This window comes from Corvus kubaryi, unplaced genomic scaffold (assembly GCF_017639235.1).
Source record: "Corvus kubaryi isolate FWS band 111438036 unplaced genomic scaffold, C.kubaryi_AGA036_p1.0 66, whole genome shotgun sequence".
NCBI lineage: Eukaryota > Metazoa > Chordata > Aves > Passeriformes > Corvidae > Corvus > Corvus kubaryi.
The window spans coordinates 9,016,634-9,036,009 of NW_024582054.1; positions in this window are offsets into that span (position 1 = coordinate 9,016,634).

Genomic DNA, 19,376 nt, shown 5'->3' on the forward strand with positions numbered 1-19,376 from the left:
GACTAGTTCAGATCATTTTTTTCTGGTTAGTTTTAATTTTTTTCCCTGATATTCAGAGACATTTTACATATCTATAATCATAAATAGTCTTGCAGTTGGAATGCTACTGCTGAAGGGCAACATGAAGGCTCCTGTGTGACTAAGGAATTCTCATCCTCTTCTCAGTAGCATTACATCCACCTGTAGGTAGAGTAAGTGAAAAAACCCACATGTGTAAGTCCAAAGTTTCCAGTTTTATTGAATGATGGTTACAGTAACTACAGCATCTGCCTATCCATCTTATTAAGCTGTTACCATTGTAAAAGCCATCAATAGATTAAAAATTTCTCCTTTCCATGCATCTCAGTCAGCATCATAATAAATTCTCATGATCACAGACTCTATCAGTTATATAAATTGAGCTAAATAGTTAATATTTACTGAATACTTTCCTAATTATGCTACTGGAACAAGTTGTTCCCCCACCACCCATGTATTTCCCTCCTACACACTACTTCCATTCAATTCCCCTGACAAAGTCTTATCAGATTGCATGTACCCCTGTGCCTGATAATTTTTCTTAAGGTTTCTGCATCTGAAACATATCCAGGTTTTCAAGAAAGAAGATGAACGCTGAATCCCTAGCATAATAAAAACTATTGGACAGCAGTTCCCTTAAGGAACAGAACTTGGTGCTTAGAAACATACAGTGGGTGGGGAAAGAACTTCACTTCCCTCTACATGTAAATAATGTATTTATATCTTATATATGATATTGTATAATATTTAGATGTAAATATACATTTATTATGTATAACATATGCTATGTATCACACATATATGCTAATGTTTTTAAGTTCACTTAAAATGCTGGGAAACATAAATCCTTTCTGTTTCTGTCAAAGTCAAGCTTAGGTTTCTCACGTGTGTAGAGAAGATGAACTAAACTCTTTCTGGCTTGTTCAGAATCAAGGACAACTCGTCCTTCAGAACTGCCCAGTTTGGGCAACATTCATAAGCTAGACAGCCTTTCAGCTACTCATCCTGTGGTGTGCAACTGCTTTTTGATATGTGTTAAGTTCACGTTTGTCTTGAGAACGGTTTTGTTTTGTTATGAGTTATCATTTTCAGTTTTGCATCCACAAAGGCACAATTAGCAAGATCCACTCAGTGTTATGATAATTGCCTGCTGAAAGGATTTGTGTGCCATCAGAGCCATAGCTGGATCTTTATTTTGTGCAGAAAAACATCGCTATAATCTGTTGATTTTGTGAAAAGTTCTGGAAAGAGAGAGCAAGGTGGGAGGAGACTGCTTTATTGATGTGTTCTCAAATTTCGAATGGGAAACCACATGAGGATACCAAGCTGTAAGGCAACCCACTATAGTATGTGAACTTTAGAGCAATTAAAGAGTCAACCTTGTAAAAAGAACTAAGTTCTCAACATTACCTCTAATAGAGATCGTGTCCTGCTATCACAATGCAGGCCAGACTAGGCCACCTAAGTTGGTGTAAGAATCCAGAGAAGGAATAAAGTACCAGACATAGTGCAGCAGCAGGTGAGAGACTATTACAAGCAATTTTCATGATATTTATTATAGACCTCTAAACTAAAAAAATCAGCAAAAGATAGAAAGGAGCTTTAAAACAGGTTCTCTGTTGTGGGTTATTGTGTTTTCAGCTGCAATGAACCTGATAATGAAGTCAGCTGAGCAAGAGCATAAAGGTCTCACACTGACAAGAAAAAGACATCCCCAAGAATACAGCAACAGAAATGTCTTAACATTCACTACAAGTACAGTAATATAGACTAGATTGTTACTAGTGACACTGAAAAAATAATCAAGTAAGCGAAAAGAATGTTTATGCTCCAAATAAAGGTTCCTGGTGTCTCTGAAAGGGAAAATAAAAAGAGAATTTAAGTCTAGGATTCTGAAAGAGTAATAGGGATTATCAGAAAGCAAATGCTTTACTGAATTACAGCATGCTGACACAAAACCCGACAGAGACAAGCACTATTTTCTCTGGTTCCAAACTGCATTAGCAACAACTGAGAGGGGAGGGAACAGCCTGGTGGTTACCACAGGGAAAGTAGACTGGAAAATTTTTGTTGTCTTTAGCCATCACTACAGGCATAATTTTCACATAGATAAAGTCAACATTTCATAAAGGTAAAAATATACAAGCCTGTGGCATGTGTCTGTGACTTTGGAATCAGTGTCTTGGATGAGACTGGAGGACTAGGGCCCTTGTGTCCAGCTGGGACTCTGAACTGCATGAATTTGAAGTTGGGCTTCAGCAGTGAATTTGAGAAAATATTTATTAAAGGCCTTTGAAGACTTGAAAATGAATTTTTTTTTTCTTTAACTGAAAGTACTTGTTACCCAGTTGCTTTCTGTCTATGAGGAGAACTATACAACTGTTTTAAAAACAATATAGTGCACTTCAAACTCTCCTAGAACTTGCTGTAACTCCAAAATTAATTTTTATGACATGGCCATCCCATGCCTAAAAGGATCTAATTTAGATTAAAAAATCTAATCTTTTTTCTCCTGAGCTCTACCAATTATGGATCTGGCACATTATGTGTTGCATATACACATATTATTGGATGTACTAGTCCAGTCATTATGAGCTTCTTTACTAGGTTGGTAACACCTCTTTGTCAGGGACATAATCCATTCTCATGGCACAATGACTCCAGAAAGTCTGGAGGGGAATTATTTTACCTGTGTAGCAGATGAAAAATCATCTGCTTCTTTCAGTTGCCATCATTCCTCTTTGCTGCATATAATGCAGATGTAGGACTTCTGTACCATCAGCAGAAAGCACCTTTACCTGCCCTTATCTACTCTTAGAAGAGTGATACTCATGATCCTTTCATGGTAGATACAATACGCCGTAGAACACAACCACCACATGTAGGAGGCAAGCTTTGAGGTCACATATTAAAGGAATGGTTTGGGCATCTAGTAAAACGCCATTGTAGTTTTCCTAAAACACAGTGACTGGCAGTGGTAAGGGTTTTTTACAATAGGTTCATGGTTGAAGCTCTTACTCAGAAATGATCTGATAGAAGCAACCTGTCCCGCCCTCCAGACACGTATAAAGTGGTGCTAGGGAAATGATCCCATTACATCTTTCTTTATGAACATAGGCCACTGGAGTGAGATAAACTGTGCCACTATACAGCAAAGGAAAATTCACAATGCTGGAAAAAGCAATCAAGGAAGAAAGAATGTGGTTGCATGGTCCTGAGCAGGCATATTGTGTTTCAATTCCTGAAGTTGAGTTTCTTATCTTTTTTATGAATGATGTAATTAAAATACAGATGGTAGGTAATGGTTATCAGACTTCAGGGTTTGCCTTTCCAGGAAAATACCTATTGACTGAGTTATAAAACTGTGTTGTTTATGGACTCATTCCTTTTTCTAGAGGTGAACCTCTGGTACCAAGAGTTTGCCATGCACCAGGAGAAGAAAGGTAATTGAGCAAAGTCTCCTGTTTATACATGGTACTGCTCTAGTCATTACGCTCTAGTCATTAGGCATAAACACAGGCTGGGATCTGGCCTATTTCAAATGGCAAGGAGTTGCATTGCACATATCCCAGTTCTATCAGTGGGCCAAGATGATATACATGTGAGAAAAGCATCCTTTTCATGTACTGAATTAGGTAACTAAGCTTTGGAGTGTGTTAGAAGTTCAAGACAACCTCATATTGAAACTTATTTGCTAGCCTTTTGCAATTCTCTGTGAGACTTTAGGCTCACTCTTCTGAAAGATCTATTTTGTAGTTAAAAATGGAATTTAGAGATTAGACATGTATAAATTGAATGCTGCAGTTTGTAAATAAAATTTAGACCTTGTCTGTCTCAAACAATATTTTTAACATTTTCATTCCTTATTTTGTTTCATGTTAGAAATAATTACTTTCCTCAGTTATAATTTAATTATCCTAACAGCTCTTTGAAACAGCATGTAGCAGGCTATGTCTGAATTCTACTCTGGGATTAAATGCAGGATTTAGGCAGGATGACCACCTTTAATACAATGAAATGATGCTAAAACAAGCTAATACTTCAAGCCACATGTGCAAAACAGAGAATCTCTGTAATTTCAGTTTTCAAGACACTAAAATTTGTCTCTGAGAATCCCTAATAAATAAAAATAAAAAGCAAATTATGCAATCAGGCAACTTGATCCCCATCTAAGCCAGATCACTAGAAAATTCTTTTGATATGATGAAAATGCTTATTTTTACCCCACTCCTGTGTTGGACATGGATCACAGTTTTATACTCTTTCAAAAGAACTTTCATATTTTCAAAAATAAAGAATAGTTCTTAAGGAATGATGGATAATTAACAAATTCTACCTCTATTGGACTATTCTAGCGAGAAATACAGTCACTTCCCTAATTTTTGTTAACCTTTAGTTTATTAAATTCCCTCCACATCTAAGGAGAAAAGAGTTTTTTTCTGTTAATATTAGAAGTTTCATAGATATTTTTGATTTATAAAAACAATTCTCAAGGGATTTGACTTCAGTGCTGAGAAAATGCAGCAAAACGACTTCATAATTGGATATCTTTGAGTAGGAGTTTGAAATAGTAATTTATTTTTTTTATTTTAATTTCATAAAATTTTTCTTCTCAGGCTAAACAAAAATCATGTCTATGAATCCCACACACTACTTTGACCAACCAAAAGGATGGATTCTTACTGTTTAACAGTCCATGGTGCCACATTCAAAAACGTGAACAATTTAAGCATATGCAAGTTTGAGAGCCTGCAAAGGAATATAACAATATAATATAATAATATAATAATTTTAAAGTGGAATTTTTAGCAAGACGGTCCACAGCTTAGTCTTTCTTAGTAATTCATTATTATTCTTCAGAGAAGCATCTTGTCCTAAGGCAAAAGCCTGACTTAGTTGAAGTCAGTAGCAAAACTCCCACCTACTTCAGTGAGATAGAGATAATATCTCTGGAGCTGTGTTCATTAAATTATTTTTTTAAAGAATAATAAAGAATAATCATAGGGTTTTTTCAGTGAAATTTACCCCCAGAAGGTAGTTAATTGCTTTACTGCCTAGTAGAATTTTAAGTTTCAAGCCTGTATATCATACAAAAGCTTGAAACTTCAATGTGAAATAAGTGATTACATAGTTTGGCATAATTGCAATATGTCACAAAAAGACAAGCTGTTAAAAGCTGCATTAGAGCTGGCAAAGTGAACACCTCTGAAGTACAACCAACGTGGTGTCATGCTTGGAACAGCAACACATATGTTCCAGAACATAGATTGCATCAGAATAAAAGAGGAGTTTCTTTGTCAAAGAAAGATGTCATCTGGTATTCTACCTACACACAACAAAAATTGTCTTTATTTATTATTGCTTATGGTATTTGTGTTAAGTACATTCAGTACAGGAGAGTTCATGGTGAGTTAAATCTCACAAAAAAAGGAAGTAAACCACAGGAAGCAGTAATATTTGACCTGGGACTGATTCCAGAGAAAAACTGCTGTTACCATTGCTCTGTGTTTTGTGTAGCTGGTAACTGCACTGTACATCCCTCTTATAAAAACATTCTTTCATTGGTACATCAACCTGTAAGCAATATGAGAATGATGAGTGCCACTGGGAAACACTACTTCCACTGGTGTCTCTCGAATTCCTTTTTCACTATTATCTATAACTATATAAAATTCCTTTGAATAAACAAATTAGCCTAAAAATTAATTGGTCTTTCCTGGAGTTATGACTTCACCAGCAGCTCTCCCTATAATATCTCTCATTCTCTCAAGTCTTTCATGATCAGTTCTTAAACAAAGACCACGCTTGAGCCAGTGCTTTCTCACTATTGGTGCTTATCAGCTGCCTCCAGTGGTCATACTCAACCTACACTTTTTCAGACGTGTGTGGCAATTTTATGTCCTGTCCAGCTTATAGGCTTCCAAAGGTATCCCAGATGACCTTGCTGCCTTTTACATTTCTCTGTGGATAATATCTAGATGTGTCTACAGAAAGTCATAACTAGAATGGTGCAAAATAGACCTCTCATTTCCTTATTAACCTTTTCCATCTATACTCTCCTGAGTCTCTAGAAGCAACCTACAATGCACACTGAAGAAACCTGGTTATTAGCCAGCACTTTCAGACATGAATGTGCCAATTCTGGTTACTGTAAATAACACATAATTACTATAGCATTTCAGATAGCACACCATATTGGCTGACTTCTAAAACTGACTGGGAAACAGCACGACAGGAAGCAGTTGCAACATGCCTCATACACCACAGCTCATCTGAAACAGACTTTGAGGATTTGCAAGGCTGGGCATTTAAAGAAGCTTATGGCTTTTCATTCATCTGACCAGACCGTAAAGGAGAGCACTGCCTTCTTAGGAGTTTTTCCAAAACAAGCAGTCCCCTTGAGACTGAGCCTGCAGAATTTAGACATCCGGTATAAAATCACACATTCTTTTAGGGTTATATGTTAAGAAGGAGACTGAAAAATTTGGTTCCTACACATTTTATAGTACCTACATAATGAAAGAGCGATAGTTCTAGACAGGTGGCAGTTAGGAGGCCAGTTTTGCCTTACATGTAATATATAAAGAGAACAAATTTTTCTTGCCCAATTTTACTGCATGTAGCTTCTCAGAGAAGGGAGAAGACATTTAAGGCATGTACAGTAAGTTTCTTCTATTTGCTCTATTGGCTTACTCCTTCACAGCGCAGACCTACAGAACTCAAAACCCTCTGTAATTTCATAGTTTTCAAAAAGACTTTTTCCTCCTCTATTCAGAAGTGGAAAAGATTTGTCTTAGGTTGTATACTGTTCTCTGGTTGATGAAGATGAGCAGAATGGGCTCTATATTAGGGAAAGGCCAAGAGCTTCAAGCAAGCAGTTTACCTACTAAATGATTCCAGTTTACTTGCACTGTAACACGGTTATTACTTCTTTAACTTGTCACTAGATAATGAACAAAAGTTGGCAATTTATGAATATAAATATCAATTAAATGATGCCTATTGTTTTCCATTAAATCACAGTATTTTAGCAGGTTTGTACAATGTTTTTGTAGGAGTGCTTTAGCCTTGGAAAGGGTGCCATGGGAATGATCTAATGGGCACCCATAAGGCCTTAACTTTCTAGACTGAGATACTCTGTTTGAAGGCATCTTCTGACAAAGACTGTGAGTTCAAACTGTGTACTCCTTAACACCTAGATTATTCTAGCATGAATTTTGCTGAAGGAATCATTCCTTCTTGTCATCACACTGGGAAGAGACAAGAAAGTCTACGAGGATTCTAATATCTTGTTTCTATCCACAGAGTTACAGTAATAAAAAAGCACAGTAACCATAGAAGGGTGATCGCAGATTACTCAAGAAAAAATTTCATGGGGTAATTTGCAGAGTGTTCATATATTTAGAATGTGTGCTTATGTGTATATAAGGCATTCACAAAATCAAGGTATCTGATTATTACTGCAACCCTAGGGTATTTTACCATGTCCTGCAGCCGTAGGGAGGAGAAGAGAAGATCCAGCAGGCAGGAATTGAGCAGCAAGATTGATTTATTTAATTATTTTACAAACTCTTTTATAGACTTTTTTCTTCATAGTCTAATTGGACAAAGGATCAGCCACCCTTTGGGGTGATTGGCTAAAATCCTAAAAAATCCATTGTCAAAATATTTTTCTACTGTACTATAAACAAGACTTTTCAAGTCTGCAGGTGTTTGGTTGTTTACATAACTCTGGTACCTCTTCTGTGAGAGAGAAAAGTCTCTCATGGGCTTAGAAAATAGCAAGAAAATCCTTGCTAGCAGCATTTCTGTATCTACATCTGATAAGCTCAGTGGTAGCTCTTTGCTGGAACCTCACGCTTGAGCATTACTCTCCCCATAAGTTTATACAAGACTCTTAGGAGCAGAAGTTGGTGGAAGTGTCAGTGGTTTGAAGTATTGTGCCTCAATGGTTCAAAAGATCTGGTTTATTAAAAGACTTCTACATTGTTCAACGTAAAAGCATGCTGAAGATCTCTTTGGTACAGGAAAACAAATATTTTTAAAGACCACCTATAATACTTCGGGGGATGTGAGTTTAATATTTTTACAACTTTCTCCAAATAAGATGTATTGTCCTGATTTTTATTGTAGAATTTAATTTATATGCAAAAATCAAATGAGAAATTGACTGAAATATAAACAGGAGAAAACAACTTATGGCTATGTATAACACAGGCCTAGCTGTGCAATATTTAGGAAAGTACACCTCCTGCCAAATCACCTAGACATTTTGTCATGTTTTGAACTTCCAGTTTGATGTATGTAATAATTTTGAGGACAAATGTTTACAGTATCTCTGAAGAACAGCCATGACCAAGTTGAAATCCTGTGGGTAAGAATCAGAGGCAGAGGCAACAAAGGGAACCTCGTGGTGGTGTCTATACAGGCTGCCTGACCAAGGGGAGCCTATTGACGAAGTCTCCTTGCTCCAGCTACAGGAATCATTGCACTCTCAGGCTTTCATCCTTCAACAATAACAGATCAGGAGAAGGCTGAGGTATTCAACAATTTTTTGCTTCAGTCTTCACTGGTAATGTCTCTTCCCAAACCTCTCAAGTGGATGGACAGCAGGATGAGGACTGGGGGAGCAAAGTTCCTCCAGAAGTAAGCAAAGATGAGGTACATGACCACCTGAGGAACCTTAATATACATAAGTATATGGGACCTGATGGGATGCACCCCAAAGTCCTGAAAGAATTGGCTGATGTAGTTGCCAAGCCATTCTCTGTGATATTTGAAAAGATATCGTGACAGTCAGGGGAAGTCCCAGATGACTGAAAAATGGGAAATATTGTAGCTATCTTTAAAAAGGATAAAAAAGAGGATCTTGGGAACTACCACCTTGTCAGCCTCACCTCTGTGCCTGGGAAGGTCATGGAACAGATCCTCCAGAAGCTGTGCTAAGGCACACGGAGTGCAGGGAGGTGGTTCTAGACAGCCAGGACAGCTTCACCCAGGGCAAGTCCTGCCTGACCAACCCTGTGACCTTCTGTGTGATGGAATGACTCTGTCAGTGGGCAGGGGAAGGGCTACAGATGTCATTTATCTGCACTTCTGTAAAGCCTTTGACAGGCTCCCTCCTAACATCATTCTCTGTAAGCTGGAGAGAGATGGATTCGATGAGTGGACTGTTAGATGGATTAGAAATTGGTTGAATGGTCACATCCGGAGGGTAGTGCTCAATGGCTCAGAGTCCTGATGGACATCAGTGACAAGTGGTGTCCCTCAGGGATCTGTTTTGGGACAAGTGTTATTTAATATTTTCATCAGTGACACAGACAGAGGCATTGAGTGCACCCTCAGCACGTTTGCAGATGACACCAAGCTGAGTGGTGTGGTTGCCACAACTGAAGGATGGGATGCCCTCCGGATGGACCTGGACAAGCTCAAGAAATGGGCCCATGGGAATCTCATGAGGTTTAACAAGACCAAGCGCATTTTGCTGAGGCAAACCCTGGTATAGGTTGGGGGATGAGACAGCCCTGTTGAGAAGGACTTGTGGGTGCTGGTGGGTGAGGGGCTTCACATGGGTTGGCAATATGCACCTGAAGTCCAGAAAGTCAAAATCCAGTGTACCAGGCTGCATCCAAAGCAGCATAGCCAGCAGGGTGAGGGATGGGATTCTTCTATCCCTCTATTCTTCTCTCATGACACCGCACCTGCAGTGCTGCATCCAGCTCTGGGGTCTTCAGCACAGGCAGGACATGGACCTGTTGAGGTGAATTCAGAGGAGGAACACCAAGGTGATTAGAGAGATGGAGCACTTCTCCTACAATGGAAGACTGAGAGAATTGGGATTGTTCAGTCTGGAAAAGAGAAGGCTTTGACATGACCTAATTGCAGCCTTCCGTGCTCTGTTTACCAGGGCATGTAGTGATAGGACAAGGGGAAATGGCTTGAAACTGAAAGAGAACAGGTTTACATCAGATATTAGAAAAAGAATTCTTTACTGTGAGGGTGGTGAGGCACTGAAACAGGTTGCCCAGAGAAGCTGTGAATATCCCATCCCTGGAAGTGTTAAGATCAGATTGGATGCAACTCTGAACAACCCAGCCTAGTTAAAGTTATACCTGTCCAAAACAAGGGAGTTGGAACTAGATGATTTTTAAGGTCCCTTCCAACCTAGGCCATTCTATGATTCTGTGAATAAAAATACTTTTCATGATCAATGGAGGCATTTCCAACTTGAAAATATTAGGTATACAGTTGCTACATATTGGTGTCCTATCACATTCAATATTCTAAAAATGACAAATAGTTACCACATTCATGTCCATATCAATTAACAACACAGAACTGTGGCCCTACAATTTAGATATTTGAAATTATAAATTGCTAATACAGGTAACAGAGTATAATTGGAACATTCCCTGGTGTGAAATGGTGATGTCTTCCTTTTTAGTCCCCTGTACCTGTAAATCATTCCAGATAACACATCTTAAAACTGAAGTGACAGGACTGACGAACAAATTCACACAGACTTAGTGCAACACTTCACACTATATCCCATTGAGTGTTGCAATATATGTCAATTAATATTGCTTCTTTACCTTACAATAGTTTGAACACATTTTGTTCCTTCCAAATTATTTTGAAAATTCTTTTATTTAATAGAAATAAAAATCTGAGGATATAAATTGTCTTTTACATTTCTAGCATAAGGTAATGACTTATCCAGGTGCCAATTCTGAGATTTTCCAAAATAGTATTTCTAAAATAAGTATGATTTAAAGGACAGGTTGGTTCATAACAGTTTTTAAAGGAGACTATTGTAGCACTTAAAAGAACTTGCTTTTCTTTTCTCTCAGTATATATTTAAGTATTTTATATAACACTTTTTTTAAAACTTCAAACCGATATTCACTAACTGCTGTAAAAGCATTGGTAGACCATGATTTGCAAATCTGAACACTCCATAATTGGCATATAAATTTCTCATCAAAAACTTAAGAGAAGAGACTTGAAATTAGGTTCCTTATGCAGATCCCCCTTCCTTAAAAGATAAACCACAAGGATGACTAATATAAAAAGAAGTGTTGTAAAAGTGTAATTTGTATTATTAAATAATAGTTAATTAACAAAATGGAATGCATTAAAATTAGTTATTTACTTTCTAATTTGCAAGATGGTAAATTTTCTCCTCAAAAGAAATGTAGTCTAAATGAATGGACCCACAGAAGAAAGGCAAAATATTTAAATTCTATCTAAGATGTTAAAATAGCACTGAAGTGCAACAGTGTTTTTATTATCTGCAGGAGTTATGAGAACTAGAAACAGTCTACTTCATTAGAATTGCTTCTAGTATTATTTCAAGCCCCAGAGTTCCTCATTCCTAAGATCATCTCAGGGTTGTTCTCTGTAAAAATTGGTATAACAATCCCACAAATATTTGCTAGCCAAGATCACATCATGCAATGCATAATTATTATAAGTGATTTCAAGGGACAGACAGCTGAGTGATGGGACATTTAAGGAGTGGATATAATGATAACAGCTACAGAAATATTTAACTGAGGATAAATATTTTTTTTCAGGCTACAGTAGCAAAGAGAAAATATCAGGAGCAAAGGTATGCACTGGGCACCCTCTCCAAAGGAAACCAGCAGAGCTCTAACTCAACCTCTGGGCAAAATCTTTAAACCATAACATGCAGTATCACTCATTGGAGCATATAGTCTGCAGGTTAAGTCTCATCCTATGTACACAAGATAACATACAGGAAATTGAGTGTGTTATTAATACAACTTAGTAAGTGAATGTCATAAAAAACACTGAGAAGATTTCCTCATTAGCTTACTTGAAAATATTTTTAACATGCAATGCATAAACAAAGTATTTTTTCTCTATTTCTGCATTTTTTAATATTTAAAACACTAATTATTTTAAATGAGGATGAACACTTTTAAGCATTTTTTTATGACTGACTATAAATCCTATCACAAAATGGCATTTCCCATTTTTCTACTTATAAACATTGGTTGGTTAACATTGCTTATATGTTTGCATAAAAACAACATTTCTTTGCACAAAAATGCATCTATTAATTCTATTGACTTATCATTTTTGCAGCTGTCATTGACACTGACTTGCTCTACAGCTTTGATTTTTCAGTGTCTCATGGTTCTAATGATAACCAGAGGGACTAATTTGAGCAACAGTTTTGAATTAGAGGAAAAATTCCATGCTAAGTAAGCAATTAATAAAATATTCTCTTCCTATAATACATAGTATTAACCATTCTAAATATTCTCAACATGTATAAAAGCAACAAAGGCAAAAGTATTTTGATAGTTTTACAAGTGCTTTAAAATGCATTTTTCTGAAATTGTTGCACAAATAGTAATGGTTTGAATAAATATTAAGATAGTATAATAATTAATGTGATAATAGTGAATATACATAAAATGTTAAAATGTTAAGTTAGAGTCCAAATATTAACACTGCATAACCCAAAATTTCATACTCATCTGATCTCAGTCCCTCATATATTAACTTTAACATGACTGTATATGTCATCTTTTGAACCCAAACTGAAAAACAAGGAAATGAAAAGTTAAATACTTATTTGGTTTTTGGTTTTGTTTTCCTTCATTAGAAGATGCACATATTCTGTCCAAAATAGTATTTCCTCCCTGCTCAGGAGCAGATGACTATTAATATCTTATAGTAGGTATCTGTGCACGGAAGGAAAGCTGAAGAGTCAGTGGAAAGATGGAATCTCTTGAGTAGCACAGTTAAGGGTGCAAAAAGTTCTAGAATAACTTTTAAGTTTGATGACAGATGACTCCTTAACCTGTCAAGACCATACAGCACTGTCAATGTGAGCTAATATCTATTTCTGGTATCCAACTAACCACAGAACTCTTGGTAAGACAGAACATTATATTTACAGTGATAGCTCTTTAACTCCTGAGAACAGCTCAATATTTGGTCTTGAGAGTGCTGCCAATCAAATATAAAAAAGGCTGTCTTCAAGACAGCTGGGTACCATTTCTAAAGAGGCTAAAAGAAAACACTGTAAATACTGTTATCAAAATAGATGAGTATGCTCTACACTGTGTGAGAAAAAAATATGAAGGAATAATCTTTGCTACAGCCCTTGGCTGAGATTCAAGGAAGAATGACTTGGTGTCTCTATGTTTGGGTCCATGAAATTCAGTGTTTAGCAGGAAGCAGATACCACCTTTTCTCAAAATTGCAGTTCTTTGACCATGGCTGCTCCGATCTGTGAAGAAAGCCTGGCTGCTCCTCAGGAGCACCTCACAGAGACCCCTCTCTGAGAATAAGCAGTCTTTCATGCCTTTCTACAGCAAGGTCACTGCATTTTTTCAGACTTCCCTCCTTTGAGGAGGGCACAAAGGAGGCGAAAACTAGTGGACAGTGCACTGGTCATCTTCAATGTATAGTGCAAAATCCCCCGTTTCTCGTAACAAACACAGAATAATACCTGTTATTAATTTGAATATAAGCAAATGTTTCTGAAATAGTTGTTACTAGAGACTTATAGTTTAAGGGTGATGATTGTACATGTTTCCTGATGTGCTGAAGCCAGACAAAAATTCTATATAAGTATTTAAGAGCTCTCATGTCTACCTTGTTTGTATAAAATGAAGAGATGTCTTGCTAATTGGCATTACTTTCTTTTTAAGTATTTGAAATAGGAGCATACCCTTCCTTAATTATTACAAATGAAGCTTCTGTTCATTAAGCATAATATTAATATTTTCCTTTTCTTTTCACTCATTACTTCCTCTCAAATATTTGCCACCTTGAAATTTTGTTCAAGTTATACACTTTAAAATTACAAGCAATTTTTTGTGTACTTAATGTTCCATATTAAGCAAGTGGAATTTAAATTCTCGTTTCCTTGATGTTCTGTTTTATGTTAAACAAATTGAGGATTATGCATTGATGGTATAAATATACATATAATCACTTCTTTAATTATGCATATGATTGCTGCCTAACTTCGTAATATGTTCCTACAGTTACTGCAGAACTAAAATATTTTAATTTTCAAACTGTTTTTCACAATGTTAATTTGCTTTCATTTCAGGGCTTTCTATTAAATGTGTTTAAGAAAAGATCTATAATGGCCTTGATATTCACTTATCTGCATATTAATTTATATATTTTTCTGTTTTCTTTAACTTATTTTTAATGACAATTTTCAACCTCTTCAAAGGATGGAAATGTAATCGAGAAATAGCATTTAATATATCTCCTGTTCTGTAAATACTGGTAGAGGGGACTTGCAGTGTCATAACAATTATTTCTCTGTATCACAGTTAAAAGATTTAACATTTAATATGAAAAAATACTTGATACAAAAACATCTTCAGATTTTCAAACCTGACAAAGGAGACCACCTAAGAGTGCTTGTTCCCTGTCCCATTTGTTTGTCAGTTCTGAAGTGAACTAAATGTTTTTCAACCGGGAAAACTTAAGCCAGCCAATAAACTGTGACAAAGCGTGTTTGAAGTTTCTATGCGAAAAGGAGGACTCCTTCTGTGTAAGAAGGACCATGCCTTCACAGAGCAGCACCACAGCCCCTCTCCTGAGGCATCAGGAGCTGGGTGCAGGTGCAGCTGGAGGAGGAAGGGGAACATGGCTGTGGAGCAGGAGGTGTTGGAGGGAAGGGAGGTGAATGGGGCAGTGCCAGTTCCTTTGTCTCTCAGCAGTGGAAGGCTTCTGACCCTCCTTCTAGAAGGGACTGAACATGACAGAGAGCAAGTAGGTCTTGAAGCAGAAGGCTTCATGATGCAGCTTGAATCTGTCTCAGCAGATATGGTGAATCTTAATTGATCATATCTCAGTTGAGGTGTGCTGGACAATAAATTTTAGCCTGTTATGACTAGCAGGTGCTAAGCTGAAGGCTGCTGTTAGTCCCAAAAGAAAGAGCTGTCAATTGGGTAGACAGAACAACATCCTTCTTGGCTTGTTTTCCCTCTGAAAGCCGGCCAGCTGCCAGCTGGGTGGCTGGGAGTGCAGTGGGATGAGATGGCTGAGCTGGCTTGCCTGCTTGCTGTTGCTGAAAGGGCAGCACTGTGTCCCCGCTTCTCTGGGCTGTGCATTTCCCCTGCTTCTTCTTTGTTGCTTGCTGCTTCTCTGACCTCTCTGTGAGCCAATTCAGTTCATTAAACCACGGGTAAACTAACCCAACCAATAAAGGAAATAGCTTTTGGTTGGAATAATGAGTCAGTTTGCTGAGGGGTCAGATACATGCCAGAGATGGAATGCAAGGGAGAGGAGAATGGGACTGCTCCTTTTGGCATCAGAAAGCTGTTAAGCCTGCTCAGTTGGTCCTGGAGCACACACCTCCAACCACAGCCTGACAATGCAGATAAGGCCAATGAAAAGGCTAACCCCTGCTGAAAGGGATGTTCCCACTTCCTTCCTCTCCAGCCTGGCTTTGTGCTTCTCCTGGCACTAATGCTTATTTAATCCTACCACCAGCTAGTTTGGGGGGGAGATTACTGCATTCTTTTGTTTGTTGGGGTGGCTTTCTAACCTACTTGCTGAGGGGTCAGATGGTGGTAGGAGAGAGGTGGGAGTGCATGGCTGGACTTCTCCTTAGCATGCCAGATGGCCTTTGAACCGCCTTAACTGCTTTGTTAGGCTGTGATCTGCAGTTCTGTTGGCTAATTATTGGGAGTAGCTGAACCCCAGAGTAAAAACAAAGCAAAGTCTGCAGGCCTGCAGGTTCAGGGAACTTTTGTCTGTAGGCTGCTGACAATTGATGATGACCTGGATGGTCCTCCAGCCAGGTTGAGGAGTTTCAAGTGAAAAAAACCTGTCAGCTGGGTGACTGAAAGATGTTAGAAGGAAGTCATGCAGCTGAAATGACAGCTGCTGTAATGGATGAGTGGCTTCATTACCAGAAGCTGTTCTGGGATAGCAATAACTCATTCACGTGAAGTATGATTGATTTGTGAAGCTAACATTACTAGAAGTTTGTGTGTGTATACACACGATAAGTGCCTACAAGAAACCCAGCGACCAGCATCCCAAGCTGAGTTTCAGCAGTAATGAAAACTGCAAACATGGGTGATCAATGAAAACATAGGTCTCACCTATGTGGACCTACCTTTCTAACTTAGAGTTGTTTGCATACTTCTCTTTGGTCAAGACCAAATAAATGTTTAAATTATTTGACTATAAATGAAGAAAAGCCTTGTGCTTGCATTTAAAGATTGCAGTGACGCTATGAACAGTGCTGAGCTTATGTTCACACAAGCTCTGGTTGGGAGCTATGCCACAGGTATAAATCCACATAACTTTATATATTTTTTCCCAGATACTCCTGTTTTCAGAGCACCTAATTTCTTTTCCCTGAGGTCTTTTTTCTCCTGTGATTATCTACTGCATAATCCGCAATGTTTTCTTTGTTTGTCAGACTGAGTGGACCTAATTTCAGCTACTCATTCTGCTCATGTAATAATTGGCTAAGTTAAAAATCAGGTGTGTATAGCACATGGAGTAAAAATGATCTTGAGTTTCTTTTAATCTCTGACAATTATTTATAAAAAATTTATTAATTATTTTAATGGTGGATGAGATTTCAGATACTTTGTAGTAAGGCTATAGATTACAATAAACAGTTTCTTCCCTATATAAGTTACAGTAGGATAGAGTAGTTCTCCACACTTAATCTGTGATGACTGGCATTTAAAAGGAGAAGCTCAACCTGGTGAGCAGCAGCTCTGTAAAAAAGATGCTGACAGCACAAGGCCCACTTCTGCTCTTGCAGGCTCACAGCTCACTGCAGAATGGATGAGCGAGACTGAACTGTTGACCTCAAGCAACTGGCAAGTGTTTTTCCAGACCTGTGAGAATGCTGACCCTAGAAAAAAGAAGTACTGCATGCTAACTTTGGATTAATTATTTTCTTAGGATTCTGGAAAGGTAAAACTCCTAATAGCTGTGCTGAAGGACAGACTTACCACTCTGACTAGTGAAGACAGACTTGATAACAAGCACTGAAGTAAGTAAGCAGGCCAAGCACACCCCAAGAGGGTGTTAGAAGAGTCTTGTGGCAATATTCTTGTTAATTTTTGAGACAGGTGTATTGGGGGTGGGTGTTCTGGGGATAGGTTAATTTACGTTGGGGTCAGGTAAAGACCCTTAATGATGATAGATATGCAGAAAATAAAAGCAGAACTAAAGTGGTTCACTTGGTTGCCACTCTGGCATGCACAATCTGCACAGATTTAAATAATTAACACATTTAAAGTCCCTGTATCCAGTACATTTGCAGAGATGAACAAATTGATTATTTTTGCAGTGAGTTGATTTGAATTCAATTGGTTCTTTTATGATGAAAGTTGGTTTAGGTCGATGTAGTGGTTCTGAGCCATAAGTGCCTTTTGGGTAGTACCATGATGAAAAGTGAATGTATGTATGGCATACACAGCAATATATAGAAAGTGCTTTTCAGATTTACTGAGGCTGAGCATGACAGCAGAATAAAAATTAAAAAAAGAAAAATCAAGGTCTGTGCTTTGGCTAGATATCAATATAACACAAGTAATTAAAATTGGAAACTAGGAAAGTAATTTTAGCCTCTACAGAATAAGACTTTGTTTGGAAGCTACTTTGCATGCTTAATGTATGATTTATCATCTTTCATTCTGAAATTTCATTAATGTGGAAAAGTTAAAGAGTCAACACAGGCTAGCAATTACAAATGTTACCAGTCTCTGCAACAGAAGTGTGACAAGCGCTCTTGCTCCACTTGCGCTGAAGGAGGTACTTATTTCATGGTACAGGTAGCAGCTTCTGAAACCTGCAAAGATAGCTTGTGTTTTTCATTAGTGGACAGAAGAAACACTGGATGAACCCTTACCAATGCAGCTCACATTAGAACTGGAAAGATTCCAGAAGTACAAAATGTAGAAACTTCATCTTCTCCAAACTTCTGTGACATACAGACTGTGACATAAGTTGCTGGAGAGCATAGGGCTTTCCCATGTTTCATCAAAGACTTGATAATGAAAACATATCAAATGGCTTAAAATGTGCACCTAGCAAATACATGTGATGACTGTAAAAACCTGCTTTTGTTCAGAGCTAAAATAAATTCGTATTTTTTGGATAGGCATGCTATTTGGTATTTATTTCAGCACCCTTTGGTTTGACTTTTATACTGTTCCCACAAGAGCAATATATTTGCCACATAATAATAAAACTGATTTCTTAAAAAAAAAAAAGAAAAGGAAGAAATTGCATCATTATTTTCATGGTTGCAAAGTGTTTGCATTTATTGCCTGTGAATGATCAGGGAAATCCTAGGTAAAATCACATATTGGAATTTAGAAAGGAATACTGAGAAGAAGAAAGCAAAAAATAGGGCCATCAGAATGTAAAGGATGTGGCAAATAAAAATAATGGATGAAAAACAAGTGTAGCTTGGTAGATGCATCTATGGAGTTTATAAAATTCATATTAAAACATTTCAAATAATTGATTTTCAGGTTATCAGTCAAAATTCAAAACCAAGTACATTTTATTCAATGGCAGATGTCATTAGCATTTGCTTTTACAAAGGAAAAAAACCAACCCTGTGTTTTTAAAAGAACTAACTGTGTTTATTAAAGTTTCCAGAATGTAGGTTTCGGCGCACTTGCAGTATTACCAAAATGAAACACTTAATTCCCCAGCAGGAAGAGATGCTTTCCCTTGTGCTTTGTAGTTCAGCAATGATACCACTTCTGAAGTGATAAATGTCTGATAAAATTCCTCTAAGTGGGTACTAACTGTAGCTATTGAAAGTGATGGAGACTTGGATTCTTATTTGGGGTCCAGCAAATACCTGCCTACATGATTTCCTAAAGAAAAGATTCAGAAGTATTCAGGACACTTCTGTAGTCTGATGACCTGGGTAGCCTGCCCCATGGGGCCTGTTTTGTTTCAGACTTGCTGCTCTGAATAGAGTGGACTACTTAGTTGTGTTTCCCATTTTAAAGAGAGGACTTTGTTGTGAAGGGGGAAGATTTGGAGAGAGGATTATGAACACAAGGAAACTCTTCTGTCTCTTCTGATGAAGCAGTAACCTTTTTCTAAAGCACAGATTGAAGTCGAATCTAGAAGCCAGATTACCTGTTTCTAATAAATGATTCATGACCTCAAGTATCCTACAATCTGTTTCTTAACAATTTATATGACAGGAAGGGAAAAAAAACCCTCTATGTCTATTGATTTTCAGTCTAGGTCTTAATTTCCTTATCTTATGGACTGGAAGCAAAATAGTAAATTAGACCCCATCGAGGTCTTTTATCACTATTATTCTGATTGAAGCTATCAAGGAGTCCCTTGGA